Raw genomic sequence first — 10,734 nt, forward strand, 5'->3', positions numbered from 1 at the left:
TCGCACGAACGTCAATCGTCAAACAAGCCCGAGAAATAAAAAACACAAATATTGAAAGAGCAAGCAAAAAAAGATACAGTGAATACGTGTGCAATTAATTAAAACGTTTTACTTTATTTTTATTTTGGTTAAAATTTTGCTGAAATATCGCGTATGAATTGCGTGAGTTTAAAAGTGTTCGAGTTATTTTTTTTTCTTATCAATCGTTGATGATCGGAGAGAACGTGGTTGAGTGTGAAAAATGACGCTTATATAATAAAATAATTTTGTAAAATCTAATTCGAGGGGCAGTTCATTTGCAAGTGTCGGTGCAATATATCTCTTTTTTTCGTTGAGTTAGTATTAAAAAAAAACTCATGCCATTGAAAACACTTTCACGCATGATTTCGCTTAAACTTTGATGAAAAAAAAAATTTGGTCTGCAATAAAAGAAAAACACAAAATTCCCCCGACGTGGTTTTCTGACCGTTTTGCGATTTGCGTGGCGCAGCAAATAAAAAAAAACTCTAGACATAAAATCTCGTGTTTGATATTCAAAGGGAATAAAACAATATACAAAGTTTTACAGTGGAAAACCGAAAAAAAATAGCCCCAAAGTTGTGCGCACACAATCGCAAATACCGTAAGAGCATGCGAATATTCACAGAAGCCATAGTTAAACAAGTTGCAAATTCATAACCACAAGCAAAACTTGAAAAAACAAAAAGGTTATCACAAATTAATTCCGAAAGCAACGCAGTGCATAATCGCAATATTTGCCCGTTTATAATAGTAGCTATCCGTTTTATATTAGCTGCGTCACAAGCACATTCATTTGATTTAATAAGTTGTATTATTGGAAGCACGTTCACAAAAAGACTAGTGCAATTTAACCACTGACCATTGGCATAAAAAAATAGCAAATTGAAGAAAAGAAGAAGTAATATATTGAACTTGTCAAAAGGAAGTAAAAAAATCTGTGGATCTTTTTAACGTCATTACACAAACGTGCACCCAAACGTAGCTTCTATTTCAGCTTGATTTCTCCGCATTTTATTTAACTCGTGCTCTTCAGCTATATAAATTCCGAACAAATATTTTCGCATCAAAGATTGATTCTCTATTGTTATTTTTTTTGTGAAATCTATTCGTGCATTTGGATTTGGGTTTAATACATTTCGAAATAAAAATAAAAATATCGCCACTTATGAAATACAAAATCTTAGAGCGAATAGTACACCATTTGATTTAATATATCAAGTGAGAGTGAAACGTGTGAAATACACAAAGTGTAATAGTGTTTCTATTTTGTTGTTGTACAGCATAAACGGGAGACTGGTTCAGTGCGTGTATTTTTCGCTACAACAGACTGTGCGAGCCCATATATAGAGAAAAAAAATTGTTCAACGGTTGCGATTGTGTATGTGCACGAGAGAGAAGAGAGAAAAAAAATGAACGAATTAATCCCACGAAGAAATAGAGCCAATGTATGAGCAGCGTGAAAGCAGTTTCTTAAAAATTAATTGAGTGGAAAACTTGAAATAATCAACAAAAATAAATCGATTTAATAATTTGAGAAATAACAAATTACGACAAAACTACTAAGCACTGAACCATCGAGCCATTCAACCGACCACTACTCCATGATCATAGCTCCAACGCAACTCGATTGATCAGTTTCCCGAAACCAATTCAACTAATACACGTTTATATTGGAAATATTTTTGAATTTCACAGCTGGACTATATCAGAGAATCATCACAAAATGGGAAGCGATTCACAGGATATTCAACAGCATATTGGGTGTGGCAACGACATTAATTTACCACAATTTACATTGAATATAAATACAACGACCGGTGGCAGTTTTTCTGTGAGCGTCGATAGCCACACATCGGTTGAAAATCTAAAGAAAATCGTGGCAAAAAAATTGAAAGTGGCCAAAGATCGAATATGCTTACTTCATCGAGAAAAGTAAGTGTCTCATTCCACACTTCCTCAGTTGAATAAAATATATTATTTTTTAATCTTGTCGAAATTTTAGGCGTTTTTCTCAATATTTTTTTTCTCTCTTTTAAACCGTATTATATTGTTCGTTTAATGTTTCTATTGTGTGTCATGCTTAAAACGAAAACCCTGTTGTTATTGTTTTAAATTGTACAACGAGAAGTGTCTACGAATTTTCTACTCATCATCGTTTGCTATTTGCACTTGGTTTGCTTTGTGCATGCAATACTTATACTCACTTTCGAAAAATACAACACCGTCAACACATACACCATGTTAAACATAAGGATTTTGCTGTATCGCGATTCAAAATCTTTTAAAATCAACGGGAAAAACAAACGACGTCTTTTCGTAATTAACGATAATTTCTTGCAGATATTTCACATAAATTACTCGCCTCGTTCAACGGGGCGAAAGCGAAAGTAAAACATTTATAAAATTTTTTTTCGTAGTACTATCTACAAAAGCCATGCTCACAGCATGCAAAACCAATGAGATGAGTAGGAAAGAGATGCAAATATCACGGCGAATGGATTTTGAGCACCATTAAATCGGCGTTTTCTGTTCAAAACTCTTCTAGTATGTGTGTGTGTGTGTCTGTGCCTGTGTCAATGTATATTATTATTGGTTGAATTGTATATGTAACAGAAGCATAATGAATAAATCGTCATGCTTTGATGTTCGTAAAAGTTTAGCTCATGAGAATTACGCCAATTATTTTTGAATTTGATTTGGTGTATTCGACCAACAAAAAGGTGCACAAAATTAACCATATTGCTATTGCGTTCAAATTGGCAACTTTACAATAACTAATTTCGAAGATTTTGTCTAACAATGAACTGAACTAAAAGACTGCTCTACGAACGCCTTGGATCAACTAAATTATGTTTAGATTTTCTCACTCACGGAAACGATTAGTTTTTTTTCTCCTCTTGATTCAATGACATTCGACGTGATGTTCGTGGGCATTACAATTTCGATGGTTTTTCGTGATGTGGTGCATGGATTTTGAACAGTTCGACAGAAGCAAAATAAAATGGAAGATAGATGACAAGAAAAGAGCGGTGCGTCGTGATTATGAATAGGAAATTCATGCACTTATTATTCGGCGAATGCGGCCATTTTGTTTTGCCTCCTCTCACAATATCAAATTGTGTATTGAAGTGTGTCGTTGAGTTTCATACAAAAAGCCACGCGACAACAACAAAAATGAAACATGACAACGGGCCATTTTATCGTTACGCATCGAAATTTAAGTAAGGTTTTCAACTCCTTACATGGCATTTACTTTACTCTACATCGTTTGACTTACTGTGTATTTTAGCATTTAGTATACACACATGATACTAATGGCGTGGTCGCGTAGATAGCATAGCGAGTCATACAGGCGTTAACCAATACATCAATGAAACACGCATCACAAACACAGCTGATTCTTATACTAAAAAGTTTTATGCTCGTTGATCGAACTTCTTTACCTTATCGAGTATATAACTCAACGCATACACAGATTTCAAGTAGAAAAAAAAAAGAATATTCGTCATTGAATGTTAGTGAATGTGCGTATATTTTGTAATGCGTTACTATTGTAAATTAAGAGGCATTGAGACTAAAAATGAAAATAAATTATTTGCTCGGTCTGAATTGATATAGTTGACAACCGTTAGTCAGGGTTAGTCTTCATAGGCTTGATATCGAATTTGCTGGGATTTGAAATCGATTTTTGTTGAATTGGTATTTGCTGATTTTCTTAAGCGTAGCGCCATAAATATGTATGAGCTTTTTGTGCTCTAATTTCGGTGCCGTGTTACAACGCCAAATGTTTGCAGAAACGATGATGCAAGCAAATTCAAATTCACAGTGTTTTTCCCATATATTTTCTACGATATCATCAAGTATTCTTCAGAAAATCGAATAGAGATATCAGTTACGACACGCGAATTCAATTCAAAAGTCTAGTATCTCTTGGCCTCTTATTCCCGTGTGATATGGATACAATAGAATATGTATTGCTTTTTCGTTAAATCGCATTGCATGCATATATGTATAATTGTATATATAGTATGTGTTTTAGTGCCTATCGGCTTTTGTGCTGGCTTCTCGCTTCATGTGTTCCATTTACCGGTTATGTATATGTATATGTATATGTATGGATGTATGTCTCGCTCCTACTTTATCTTTTAATGGCGGTGAGGCTGATGCGTTCTTCTTCTCGGTTTACATATGGCTCGATCGGGTTCTCTTCTCCTTCTCCTTCTTCATTTTCTCTCTTTCCGCTACCAAATTCAAGCAACGCAAGTGCACGCATTGAGTTCAAATGCACTCTCTCAACGCCAGTCCCAACACACAATTTACAATTTTATTACGCATTCTAAACTGCGTATTTATATAATCACAGTATGAGACTTGAATGTATTTGAAATGCATGGCGCAATAATGCCGATGAAGACGACCGGATTCGTCGACGAACCATGGATTTGTTGCAATACCTATCTATCTATGACAAAGCATCGAACCCAAAGCGTAAACATTCATTCGTTTATGTATTTATTCAGTGTAGACGATGACGACGAAAAAGAGAAAAAAATAATAATAATGAAAACATTTCCGATTCTATGCATATGTATGGGTTGTTTTTACTAACTAACCGCTGCAATGCTTTTGTTGCTACATGCATTCGTGGTCACTGTGTACGCCACTTAGAAGGTTCACGCGAGTTCATCGGCGAGTGAAAACAGAAAAGAAATTTTATGTGTGTGTGTGTGTTTTTTTGTTCATTATTTTTATTTTTGAGTCGGTCGTTAATCCTAGAGCACGATTTCTCTAAAATCGTATTTCGGATATATTCCATTCAATCAAATAATACTGCAACGCCAACACGATGAAAGCTTGAGGAGTTTTCCAAACAGCACTTTTGCATCACACACAAAAAAACAACAACGATAAATGTGAAAGTACCGACATCGCACTCACTCAATAAACAAATCTCAAGAGCCAACAAAACAATCGCACAAGAGAAAAAAAACTGTGTATTGAACGAATATTACGTCTTATCAAACCTTAGATCAGCGATTTTATGAGCTATATTCGCTATATTCAAACGCTTATCCGAGAAAAGCAGCATCGTTTCACACATATTACATTACTTGAATGGAGGAAAAATACTCCAAAACTCTCCCGCTTGTACCCAATATTTTTTACACAGTCGTGTAACTAGTGTATGCACTGGCAATCACATATTTTATTTATTTAACACGAACCCACAGAGATAAGGAGAGCAATGGTTGATAGCCAGAAGGCGAGCGAGTAAGAGAGAAAGAGCCAAAAAAAATATCATTTGCGTTGTACTGTGTATACTAAAAACCCGATATTCAAGTCGTTTGACCAATGTTGCTCATACAACAGCACACATTTCATTTATCACCAACGAAATCACAAGGAGAGAGAAATAAACAGAGAAACACTCGCACACAGACACACATACACAAGAATGGGAACACCACTGTGTACTGTGCACACTGCATACCGACCAATTTCAATAAAATGGTCGAGATGAATAAAAAAAAATACAAAAAAAACCAAAGTGATCCGTGCACCAGCAAATAACTTTTTCAACTGTCGTTTAGCTCGCTAACTGTACAACGTCACACGAAATTGTGAAAAAATCCAAAAATACAACCGAAAGACATTGCAGCACATAAATGGAACTCCCATTTATATCTTATGGACACGAATCCGTATAACTGAATAGAAAACTGAAACGTTTTTTTCGCATGATCCGATTCCATCGCCAAATTTTAACGTTGTGTGCATTTTTCCGATGCATCCAAAGTGAAATAGACTAAATTTAATGAAGCACTTTTTTGAAACATTTACAGTATATTTTTCGTCCGTTTTCAAACCATTGAATTGCCCATTTACTATTCTGGTTATTTTATATGCTGCTCGTTTTTATAATAGTTATGTTTCTCACAGCAATCATTGACGTTCACACACGCACAGCTAGAATTCTTCTCTCCCGCTCCCAACTGCCATTTGCGTTTCTCGCATCAATTTCGGCATTTATTTATTTGCTCGTTTCTCTCTCTACCCCTCTCTCTCTTTCTATCTGTTTCAATGTAGCACAGTGGAATAGGCATCTGTGCATATGGCTGCAGATGTGTAACCGCACACAGTACGTAAATTTTTCTTGTTTTTTATATCTTGAGAGGAAAAGTGAAAACACGAGCGGAGCGATTCTATCATTTTGATAAGTTTTTTACTAAAAAAAATTAATTCCGACAAAATTATCAATAATCAATATTAACGCATAATGTGCACCGAAAATATTTAAAAAATTTCTTGCTTTTGGAGGAGGCGAGATGCGATTTCTTAAATTCAACAAAAAGGCTGCATTCACATAGATATATGGTTTTCTCTTCGGATACTACCTTTTTGCCAAAAGTAATCTCAATCCACATTATACTATTACTTTTCTTCTTTAACCGCCATTATTTCCCAATTGCGTCATTTCTATGTATTTGTGTTGAAGATATACGCATTTTGTAAACGATTTTGAAAAGAATCAATGCCAGCAAGTGTGGTGATGGTGACGTTGTCAGTGATGACGATGTTTTCGACATTGATTACGATGCCATACTTTCTTTTCCCTCTCGCTTCTTCTGCTTTATTGCATAGATAAAAATGCGCATATTCGAATACACCATTTTAAATAGAATCAAATTCTTGAATTTGTTTATGCGTCTCTTTGCTATTGCGGTTTTTTTGTGTTTTCTTTTACCATCATATCAATAATAAAATATATTTTCCAAACCGTCGGTTTCGGGTTCATCTTGCAAATGCTGAAGATGTAAAACGACATCGCACGCAGTGACGTTCAAATGTTCAAACGAAGAAAAAAAAAGAAAAGGAAGTTCATATGTGCGCTCTCTCGCAAGGGTAAAAAGTAAACAGAACGCGGTTGAATAGGTTCGTTGACTACAACAATATGAGCGTGTGTGAGAGAACATCAGAGCCATAATGAAACGGCATTATTACCACTACTACAACTTCAATACACACACATTTATGCGTGAAAAGCATAAAACCAGATCCAGAAAACGCAGAAGGTGTGCGTGTGTAAGAAATTATGAAAAGAGTAACACATATTACAACAATAAAATTCCATTTTGTCACTATTTTTTTGGATCTGTGAAGATTCGATTATTTTCGATTCAATGCTTATTTTGAACATTTTTCTCTGTATAAATCAGATTAGATGAACTGAAACACTGAAGATCTGCTGAACTGAAAAAAATCGATGAACTGATTTCAAACGATTCAACAGATCTAATGTTAATAATTTTTGTTCCGCATTCAAACACGCAAACCCAAAAAAAAAACGATGACGAATTAAATAATCATTGTTGAGGGGTGGACAACAAAAAATAACCTCGAACAAAACAATGAAGCTTCAATTAAAATTTAATGACGAAAAATACAGCGTTTGTCATTAACATTTTTTTGCGTTGCTGTGCATCGAACATAGATAATATTTGACAAGAGTAAATTTTTAATAACTTCAACGAAATTTGAACTCATCACATTATACGAGTATATTCAAATGTGAAAAAATCAACCCCTTTTGTGTGAATTTAAGCGAAATGGCGTTGCAAACGCGGAGGTCATTGTTCTGTTTGTATATTATCGATTCTAAATACAGGCCATACCGTACTAGAGAATAAATAAAATCATGCACTAAAGCTGGGGGTATTATCTACGATATACACTTCATATTCGACAGATACAGATCGTACACATTTTTGTACATTACGTCTTAAAATGGAATTTTAAGACCAAGTCGAATTTATTCGATGTGATAAATTTAAACTATAATGTGAACATGCGCGTTCATTGAATTTTTTTTTCTCGTTACATTCTCACTTTGTGTGGTTTAATGTTTGCCTATGAAATGCGCACTTGTTTGACATTAAACCCCATTCGGACATTTTGTCATGAAACAAATTAATGCGTTTAAATTATCCAAAAGTGTTAGATAAAAGAGAAGAAATCCCTCACGACTAATTTCGTTTACCCAGATCGATGCTTGGTCACATGCTTTTTCACGCTTTTTCAAATGAACACAGAACGCTATGAGTTGTACTACACGTAGAGAACACCAAGTTCCATTGCATCACACATACAGTGCTCGATAAAAATAAACGCCAATTTAATCCGAAGTGAAGTTGTACGCCTTCGAAATTCAATTCGATTTCGGTTTATTTACCAATTTTGACGGTATACATCCCAAAAATTTTGAATCCCAATCGTGCTGTTTGTTTTTATTATCTAACTAACTTACAATTTGGTTGTTACTATAGCTTGGTTGTGGTCAAGTAGTGGCCAAACAAATAAAGCGTAGAAAAAACGTTAGAGTTTGACTAGGGGACGGAAACCATTAGCTAGTTTTTTATATTTCAAGTAAAAACTAGGAAAATTAGAAAAAAACTAGTAAAAATTAGCAAAAATTAGCAAAAATTATTTGATCTGCCATTTTGATATTCTGCCATGATTTGGTGACTAAATCAATTTTACAAGTCGACTATTGAAAGAAACAAGTACTTTATGCACGATTTTGTGTTAAAAAAGAATAATTAAACTAATTTTCACTATTATAAGTGTATATTTATTCAAAACACATAAAAATATGTCTGAACAACAAAACTTCAAAATACTTCATTGTGTCAGTACAATCATTTGATTGTCATTTGACAGAACAAAAAACTAGAAAACTAGCAATTTCATAAAGGAATATTAGCATTATTAGATTATTCAAGCAATAAACTAGTAAATTAGCTAAAAACTAGTAAATTAGCTATAAACTAGCATTGGTTTCTCTCCCCTAGGAGTTTGATAATGGCGCATATATGCATAGAAAACGTGGCAAACAATAGCATCTACGAGGGTCACTATTTAAGTTTTTTCAAAAACATATATAAGACAATGGGGTTTCATCGAAAATGGTTTTATTGTTTTTCAAAATATTCGCCATGATGATCAATACACTTTTGCATTCGCTCGAACCATTTGTCATAGCATTCATGCCACTTCGAAAGTGATATCTCCGAAACGTGTGTTTTGAACGCATCAACTGCTTCTTCGGGCGATGAAAATCGTTGACCACGCAGTTTATTCTTCACGCTCGGGAATAAAAAGAAATCATTGGGTGCCAAATCAGGACTGTACGGCGGATGACCCATTAAATCGATCTTTTGACCGGTCAAATAATCGACTGTTTGATGAGATGTGTGAGAGCTCGCATTATCATGATGAAGAATTATTTTGCGACGGCGGTTGTTTTTTCTTATTTCACCAAACACTTCGGGCAAACAAATGGTGGTGTACCAATCAGAATTGACGGTCTTACGAGCCTCTAGTGGAACTGTTGCCACATGACCACTTATCGCGAAAAAACAGGCGACCATTTGCTTCGCAACACTTCGAGCTCGAACAACTTTTGTTGGGTTATCTTCACTTTGAAAGACCCATACAGTCGACTGCTGTTTAGTTTCGGGTTCATACGCGTAGATCCATGATTCGCCACCAGTGACGATAAAATACTCGGATTTTGAAACACCACGATTGAATTTCTTGAGCATTTGTGTACACCAATCGACACGAGCCTTTTTTTGAGCGATTGTCAAATTATGTGGTATCCAACGAGAGCAAATCTTTCTGACAGCTAAATGTTCATGTAAAATCTTAAATACGCTGGTCGCACTAATGCCCAGGGATGCCTCAATCTCATGATATGTTACATGACGATCTTCCATTATCATATTTCTGACAGCATCGATGTTTTCTGGTACAACAACTGATTTTGGACGACCTTCGCGGAACTCGTCGATGAGCGATAGGCGACCGCGCTTGAATTCGTTGTACCAATTATAAATTGTCCGAAGACTTGGTACTTCATCGCCAAAGGCCAAATGAAGTTGATCAAAACACTGTTGTTGTGATACACCCAATCGAAAGTCCTAGTAAATTATCGCACGAAAATTTTCACGAGTAAAATTCATTTTTTGGCTGAGACGCAATTTAGATGTCACTGTAAACAATACAAATAACGATCGAATGACAAAACGTTCTGAGAACGTTTATGCTACAAAATGTTAAACTTAACGAATATGACAATGGTTTGCATCGGGCAATACTAAAACATACATATTGAAGAAACTTAAATAGTCGCCTACGTATGACAACCACAAGTTTTACAAATCAATAGGTCTATTGTCCGGAATTGTATCATACAATCGCTGTCCGTATGCGTTGTTCACAAATAGCACCTATGAATAGGAGCTGTGAAAATAGCACTGCTATAGCTGTAGCCCAATCTATTCACTGAAACAACTTTATGGAATAATTACAAAATTGTTGAATAAGATTCATTCGCTCAAATGGATTCTGAAGTTTTTGATTGCTATCACAGTTGTAATACTATCAAAGTGTATATGTGTGTTTTTCGATTACTGCTGATTGGCAACCAGAGCATTGAAGGCCAAACAATGTTTGTCATAGATACAAAATGAATTTACTTCGGTTGCCATTCGCCTCAATTCTCTCGAATATCCGGAGCGCAATTCACACGTCAAGCATATAATAAAAACCGTACATATTCGATGAGATAAACCTTTAATCAGTTCGCATGATGGAGTTGAACAGATGCCAATAAATCAATAAATGTGGCATGAACCAGAATCGATTTTCATT

At 35.1% G+C, this 10,734-nt stretch overlaps 1 long non-coding RNA gene across 1 annotated transcript; it reads left to right on the forward strand.

Moving 5' to 3' along the window:
• The first annotated feature begins 6 nt into the window (after positions 1–6).
• On the forward strand, positions 7–1,909 carry LOC116344941. Its single transcript, XR_004201470.1, has 2 exons — positions 7–162; positions 1,302–1,909. It is a non-coding gene; the product is annotated as an uncharacterized LOC116344941 (long non-coding RNA).
• The last annotated feature ends 8,825 nt before the right edge of the window (positions 1,910–10,734 follow it).

This window comes from Contarinia nasturtii, unplaced genomic scaffold (genome assembly GCF_009176525.2).
Source record: "Contarinia nasturtii isolate CC-2019 unplaced genomic scaffold, AAFC_CNas_1.1 Cnas_scaffold_1231, whole genome shotgun sequence".
Classification (NCBI taxonomy): domain Eukaryota; kingdom Metazoa; phylum Arthropoda; class Insecta; order Diptera; family Cecidomyiidae; genus Contarinia; species Contarinia nasturtii.